Source organism: Triticum aestivum, chromosome 5D (genome assembly GCF_018294505.1).
Source record: "Triticum aestivum cultivar Chinese Spring chromosome 5D, IWGSC CS RefSeq v2.1, whole genome shotgun sequence".
Classification (NCBI taxonomy): domain Eukaryota; kingdom Viridiplantae; phylum Streptophyta; class Magnoliopsida; order Poales; family Poaceae; genus Triticum; species Triticum aestivum.
The window spans coordinates 299,946,887-299,954,790 of NC_057808.1; positions in this window are offsets into that span (position 1 = coordinate 299,946,887).

The following is a 7,904-nucleotide window of genomic DNA, read 5'->3' on the forward strand; positions in this document are numbered from 1 at the left end:
CCGGACGTCACGAGGAGTTCCGGAATGGTCCGGAGGTAAAAATTTATATATGGGAAGTCCTGTTTTGGTCACCGGAAAAGTTTCGGGTGAAATCGGTAATGTACCGGGACCACCGGGAGGGTCTCGGGGGTCCACCAAGTGGGGCCACCAGCCCCAGAAGGCTGCGTGGGCCAAGTGTGGGAGGGGACCAGCCCCAGGTGGGCTGGTGTGCTCCCCCACCAAGGCCCAAGGCGCATGGGAGAGTGGGAGGGGGCAAACCCTAGGTCCAGATGGGCCTTAGGGCCCATCTAGTGGGGCGCCCCCCCTCTCCTCCCCTTGGCCGCCCCCCTTGATGGGATCTAGGGCTGGCCGCCTCCTCTTGGGGGTGGAAACCCTAAAGGGGGCGCAGCCCCCTTCCCCCCTATATATACTTGAGGTTTGGGCTGCCATACGGACATGAGAATGTCTCCTTTTTGGCGCAGCCCTACCCCTCTTCCTCCTCCTCCTCTCCCGCGGTGCTTGGCGAAGCCCTGCGGGATTGCCACGCTCCTCCACCACCACCATGCCGTCGTGTTGCTGCTGGATGGAGTCTTCCCCAACCTATCCCTCTCTCCTTGCTGGATCAAGGCGTGGGAGACGTCACCGGGCTGCACGTGTGTTGAACGCGGAGGCACCGTTCTTTCGGTGCTTAGATCGGAATCAACCGCGATCTGAATCGCTACGAGTACGACTCCCTCATCCGCGTTCTTGCAACGCTTCCGCATCGCGATCTACAAGGGTATGTAGATTCACTCCCCTTCCCCTCGTTGCTAGATTACTCCATAGATTGATCTTGGTGATGCGTAGAAAATTTTGAATTTCTGCTACGTTCCCCAACAAAGAATACTAACCCGGATGGCTGCCCGCGTTGCGAGGAATTCATCGGTGAACTGCCTCAGCGCCGCGGCTTGGCTTGGGAGCCGGGTCCGGACGTCTTGTGCAGCCACGTTCACTACGGCTGTCCCTCCGCCTGGCGTCCACCCCGAGGTAGCGCTGGCCGCCTCCGCGTCTTGGGCCAACGAGCTGGAGCCCACGGCCGGCTGTGGCTCCGACGCAGCCTTCTGCAGCTCCGACACGGCCTTCCCCGCACGCCGGCTTGGCGGAGCCCGGACCGCCACCTCAGCCCCCGCGGCCGGCTCGCCCTCCGCCGACTGTGCAGGTGGCGAATCAGGCCGGCCGCCTTGGGCCGCCCCAGTTGGCCGGGTCGGCTCCGGCCCCTTCTCCAAAATGACGACGTCGTCGCCGCTTCCTCCCAGCCCCGGCTGGGAGCCGCTGGCTCCCCCTGGCGAGGGCTCCACGCCCCCAGGCGCCATGCGCGCAGGGGGGTGACCATCAAAGCCTCCCCTGCCGCCGCCGCGGCCTCAGCCTCTGCCTGGGCCTTGGCTGCGGCCTCGGCGAGTGCCTTCGCCGCCTCTTCCTCCCGAGCCGCCTGGGCGGCGGCTGCCTTCCGTGCCTCCGCCTCCCGCGCCTCCTGCTCCTCCCGCACCTCCCGCGCGTTCCTTTCCGTCGCCTTCTGGAGGGCGGCGCGGGGATCTACGCGGCGGGTGGTGCTCCCAGAGCCCCCTGGCGACTCGACGACGGAGCCGGCAGCCGCTCGCTCAAGTGACAACGGAGCTCTGATCGTCGAAGAAAAGGACGAGAGTTCAAGAACCACCAAAGAAAGAAAAGAAAGAAAGAGAGTACACAGAGAAAGATAGCTTACGCCGACACGGTCTGCGGCTGCTTCACCACTTTGCGGAAGCGAGCCGCCTTCGCGGCCGCCTCTTCCCGCCTGGTGGCTGCCGCCCCGTCCCTGGGCTTCTTCATTCGGCTGCCGAACAAGCCTTGGCCGGCGCGACGCTTCTGGCCTCCACCCCGAGCAGGCTGCGCGCCGGAGGAGCCCGCGCCGCGTCCAGATGCCGGCTGGCGGCGCGGGACGGCTTCGGCTTCATCCTCGTCCGACCAGTCGTCGAAGGTAGCAGTGAACCCGGAGCCGCCGGCTTCGCCGCCGGCTTGGCCACCGGCCGGCTCGATGGCGTCGTCCATATGGACCGCCCCCAGGTCGGGGTCCTCTAGGTCGTGTTCGGTCCGGTCGGGGACGAAGCGACGCTCCGCGTCCGACCCGCCGACCGGCCGAAGCAGAGGGCTCTGTCAAAGAACAAGCCGACTAAGTTAGAGTCGGCCCAGAGGAACTCGGCAACAAGGCTGAGAGAGAGAGAGAGAGAAAAGGAGACAAGGGAAGCGTACCGTAGGCGGAGGATTGGCACGGCTATATGGCTCCTTGCCGAATTGCCACTCTTCAGAGAGTTGGCAGTTGGCGAGGTAGTTCACCATGTAGGCGACCTCGTGCCGCGGCATCTCCTTGGTGCACATTCGGCTCGGATCGAGCTGGCCGCTCATCTGACAGATCAGATGAGGCCGGCTCTGGAGCGGAAGAACCCGGCGCGTGACGAACGCGGCCAGGAGGTCGGGCCCCGTCAGGCCCTCCGACTGGACCATCACCCGCAGTCGGGCGATGGCGGCGTTTCCTGCCTGCGACAGCGTCACAGCCCGGAAGGACCACTGGGGCAGCCTGCCCGCCAGTGGACCAGCTACGTAAGCCGGCATGTTGATGTAGTCGCCCCGCGGAGCGATGTTCCGCACGTAGAAGTACGACTTCTGCCACTTCTTCACCGATTGGATTAGTGTGATGACGGGGAAGGGGTTGTCGGCGCCCGATCTCCGCGACGCGATGAAGGCGCCAGTATGAGCCGGCACGCCCTTGCTGCGCGTGCCCAGCTTCGACTGGAAAAGCTCCCCCCAGAGCTCAAGGGTGAGGAGGACGCCGAGATAGCCCTCGCACAGGGTGACGAAGGCAGACAGCAGCACCACCACGTTGGGGGTGAGATGGTGCGGTTGGAGCTGATAGAATTCGAGCCAGGAGCGGAAGAAGGCGCTCACTGGCAGGCCGAAGCCGCGCAAGAAGTGCGAGCGGAAGACCACCCGCTCGCCCTCCCGCGGCCTCGGCGAGATTTCCTTCGCCGGCGCAAGGCGGACCTCTACTTTGTCTGCGCCGGGCAGCCGCCGCGTGTCGCGGAGGAAGTCGACGTGGTCGTCATGGACGATGGAGCCGTCCCAATCCCCGCCAAGTTGCTCTACGTGGGGAGGCATGGCGAGAGCTAGCACGGCGGCGGAGGAGCATGCGGTGGAAGGGCGCGGCGGCGAGGCGCTGTCGCGAGAACGAGCGAGGGAAGAAGATGGTGGAAGCAGGAGGAGCGTGCGAGGGCCTGCCGCCTTCCACCTCCCCCTACTTATAGCCTCACGAGGCCGAAGAGGCCGGACGTGGGGGGGAGGGGAGACGTGGGATTAACTGCGCCCACTCCCCCCACGTCTCGCGATTATAACGCATAAATGCGAGCCGAAACTGCCGCACGGAACGTGCGGGCGGTTTCGGGATACAAAGGATCCGCGCCTGGGCCGGGGCGCGGACGTGGCGGGCCCCCGCCCTGCGGCGACGTCCCGTCACGCGCGTGGGCTGGCAGGCTTTACGGCCACGTGGTTCGCAACGGCCCGTGGCCGGCCCGCCGCCCGGTGCACGCGCCTGCGGGTTCTTGCCTTCCGACTCCAGAAGATTTCGACTCGGGCGGCGCACCTGACCAAGGCCGGCTCCCAGCTGCCGGCTTGTCAAGATAGGAAGCTGATCGAGCTTCTCAACCCCTGCTCCACCTCGAAGCCCAACCAGGTTCGGGGACTACTGTCGGAGTAATTGGCCACGGGTAGCCAAACCGACTACCCCTGGCTCTTCAGGAAAATTATCAGGCCTTTGAGCCTTTAAGCGCTCCAAGCATTTGGGCCGCCTTCCCTAGCGGGCTACCTCTAAAGCCGACTCCCGGAAGGCGACCCAGCCTCGAGTAACCTCTCCCCAGGACGACTACGGGGTGGCCGACTCCAAGAAGCCGGCCAAGAGGGACGCCGGCTCCTAGTAGCCGGCCGAGACCACAACCACCAAAGTTGTTCCCACATAACGGCGACACGACGGGGTGTGGCCACAATGCGGCCCCACTACCCCCGAAGCCCGAGGCGGGCATGGCTACAGGAGGCCGTACGGGACGACCGTCTCCCGTGCGGCTCGGCACTGTAGCCATGCTAGCCTCGACGTCATCCACGACCCACTCCTGTACGGCCCAAGGACTGCGGGCCCCTTCAGCCAGAGAGAGGCGTGAAGGCGGCCCGGCCTTTCCCAGTCGGCCAAGAGCATAGCCGGCCTCCAGAAGCCGGCTACTCCCTTCCTTGAAGCAGGAGCCCCATTAAGGAGACAAGACGAGGTAAGGCTATAGAGATAGCCCCCGAGGCGGCCCACTGTAGCCATGCTTACCTTGACGAAGCCCTCGTCATCACAGGCAAGGCTACAGTAAGCGGCCGCCGACAAGACCCTAGGCGGTGGGGCCGGCCTGTCGACCAAGTAGCCGGCAGCCGGCGGGGCCCAGCAGCCGGCGGAGAAGCCGGCGAGCGTAGACACTGACGGCTGGGACCAGTTCCCAGTCGGATTACCATTGTACCCCCGGAGGGTAGGCCTATATAAACCCCCCGGAACACCCATGCAAAGGGTTCGCACCCAAGCATAGTTGGCCTCTGAGCATAGAGCTGCCTTCTAAGCATAGCACACACACCATAGATAGAGAGAAGCAAGAGCTAGCCTTGTTCTTCTTCTCCCTTGATCTCAACAGCTCTAGGAGCGATTGTAGCTACCCTTTTATCGATCTAGTGATCATGCGGAGACCCCGCAGAGCAGGACTAGGGGTGTTATCTCCTCGGAGAGCCCCGAATCTGGGTAAGATTCGCCGGCGTGCATGTTTTCACCTCATCCCGTTTTCGGGCACCGGCGACGTTTTATTGGCTCCCACAATGATAAGCCATCCCTTGGCATATGTCGCACCAACCACCCAACAGACGGAGGAGGAGGGCGAGGGTTGCTGTTGGATGGGGTAGGACGATGTGACACAGACCAGCGGGCCCGGGGAGGAGAGGGCGAGCGCGCGCGCGTCCGCGCCGACGCAAACCCGGCTCAAAAATGGGCCGGGAATGGGTCGCCCGCGGACGAAAAGCGGACGCGCGTCCGTTTGAGTCGGCGCATTGAGCCGATTTTTCTGTCCGCGCCGACCCAAACGGACAACGACGGACGAAATGGGTCGCCCATCGGAGTTGCTCTCTAAGGGTGTACCGCGGCGACCGGATGAGGACCTAAGCCAATCGCACGAGTCCGCACGGTCCGGCTCCACAGACCCATACCAAGCACGGGCGTCCGAACTTGCGGATCTCCGGGCGCCTTAGCGCGAGCTCTGACCCACCTCTAGACCAGGCCGTCTAGGGGCAGAGTATGCAGGCCGGTGCTGCAGCTCGGAGCGGAGTTCATCTTCGCGTCGCTGGTCGTCTTCACGTAGCCGCCCAGCCTCCTCCCGGCGTCGCGCCCCCTGGGAGCCAGGCAGAGGGAGCCACGCGTCGCGGCGGCCGTCATGGGTGCCCTCACGAGCAGGGGCTGACCGGTAGGGAGCGGCTGCCGAAGCCTTGCGGGGAGCGGCCCAGTCATCCCGGTCAGCGAGCCGGCGGTCGTCGGCCCCCCGTTGGGCGCCGTCCCCAGCCGGCATGGGAGGGTCGCGCGGCGGGCGAGAGGACTCAGGTCGCTCCAACGGCGGGCGGGGCCCCTCATCCCCAGGCAAGCGGGAAGCCATCAACAAGGCCGCGTAGGAGCGCGCGGGGGCGGGGGTGAGCGGCGGCGCGCCAGAGTCTAGGGGCGGTGGGAGGGGATTGAGGGTTTGGGGGGGGGGGGGGGGGGGGATACGGGTGACAGTGGCGGCGCGCGAGGGAAGATGTGTTGGGCGTTCGATCCAAACCTAGCGACGTTGGTGCGAGGTGATCTAGATGATTAAATTAAGAAACTTTGGGGTGAGTAATATTGTTGTGGAAACTTACAAGACAGATGGCAGAATAGAGCTAGATGCATTAGGGAAAAACTAAAGGAGTGGAATTTAAATTATCTGTGGTTCTATAAAAACAGGGGGCAGCTTTAGTTGAGAAGATAGATAACATAGATAAGGACAGCGAGATTAATGATTTAAGTAGAGAGAACTACTTATTAAGAAAAGACTTAGAGGAACAAAGGAAGATTCTTTTTAGAGAAGAAGAGATTATGTGGCTGCAGAGATCTAAAGAGAAAAAGCTGTTGGAAGGGGATGCACTCCCTCATTACTTCATTGCTAGGGCTAGTGGTAGGAAGAGAAAAAATAGGATAACTTCCTTTAATTTTATAGATAATGTTGTGCAAGGGGATAAAGACTTGTTAGACTATGCCACATCCTTTTATAAACTTATTTGGCCCTGTTACTAATAATTTAATGTTACTGTCGATTTGGAGTTTCCTTTTGTTTTAGATGATATTGATAGAAGTTTATTAGATAGGGAATTTACTTTAGAAGAGATTTAAAAAGTAGTTTTTCAGGTAAAGCATAATAAGGCGCCTGTGCCTGATGTTGTCGCGGCTGAGTTTTATCAACATTTTTGGGAAGTAACTGCTGTTGATTTACTTAATTTTTTTAATGATTTTTATCATGGTAAACTAGATTTAGTTAGATTTAACTATGGGGTGCTCACTCTGCTTCCCAAATATGTGGGGGCTGAAACACTACAATAGTATAGACCTATATGCCTATCTAATGTGATTTTTAAATTTACTAAGGTAATTAATAATAGGGCAAGTATAGTAGCTGACAAAATTATAACTCCTGTGCAAACAACATTTATTAAAGGTAGATATATATTAGATGGATTGGTGGTGTTACACGAACTCATGCATGAAGTACATGAGAAAAAGATGGATGTTTCTTAAAGTATATTTAGAGAAAGCGTACGATAAGATTAACTGGACATTTTAGATTTGTTAAGGGAAAAGAAGGATTTCATGATAAGTATATTAATTGGGTGATGCAAACAGTTACCTCAGGTAAAGTAGTAGTGATGGTCAATGACCGAATTGGTTCTCTTTTCCTACTAAAAAGGGTTTAAGACAAGGTGACCCCTTGTCACCAATTTTATTTAACATTGCTGTAGATATGCTTAAAGTGTTACTAGATAAAGCTCCGAAAAGTGGTTTAATTACTGGTTTAACTCCTGATTTAGTTGATGGTGGCATTTGCATGTTACAATATGCAGATGGCACCAGTTTTTTGTTTCAAGATGATCTAGAGGGGGCTAAGAACAATAAGTTTATTTTGTCTCTTTGAGCAGATTTCCGGGTTAAAGGTAAATTTTCATAAAAGTGAAGTAATGTGTTTTGGTAATGCTAGAGATAAACAGAATGAGTATACTACTATTTTTACTTGTCGATAGGATATCTTTTCTTTAAGTATTTAGGTATTCCTGTTAATTGTGTAAGATTATGCAATAGTGATCGGGATCCTACTGTATAGAAAGTTGAGAAGAAAGTAGGTCCTTGGAAAAGTAAATTAAATTCATATGGAGGCGGGTTAATTTTACTTAGGTCTTGTTTGACCAATATTCCTTTTTTAATGATGTCTATGTTCGAATTACCTAAAGGACCAAAGAACAGTATGGATATATATAGGAAAATATTTTTCCAGCAAGAAGATGAAGATACTAAGAAAGTTCATTTAGTTAATTGGGAGACTGTTTGCTTACCTAAAGATATGGAAGGCCTGGGTGTAGTAGATTTTACTATTATGAATATTTGTTTATTCTGTAAGTGGCTTGGAAATTAGAGAATGAAAAAGGAGTCTGGCAAGATTTGCTTAGGAAGAAGTATATAGGTAACTACTCTGTCCATGTGTAAAGCTAGACCTGGACAATCACACTTCTGGCAAGGTTTGATGAAAGTGAAGCCTATTTTCTTTAAGTATTGTAGAAAAGTTGTGGAT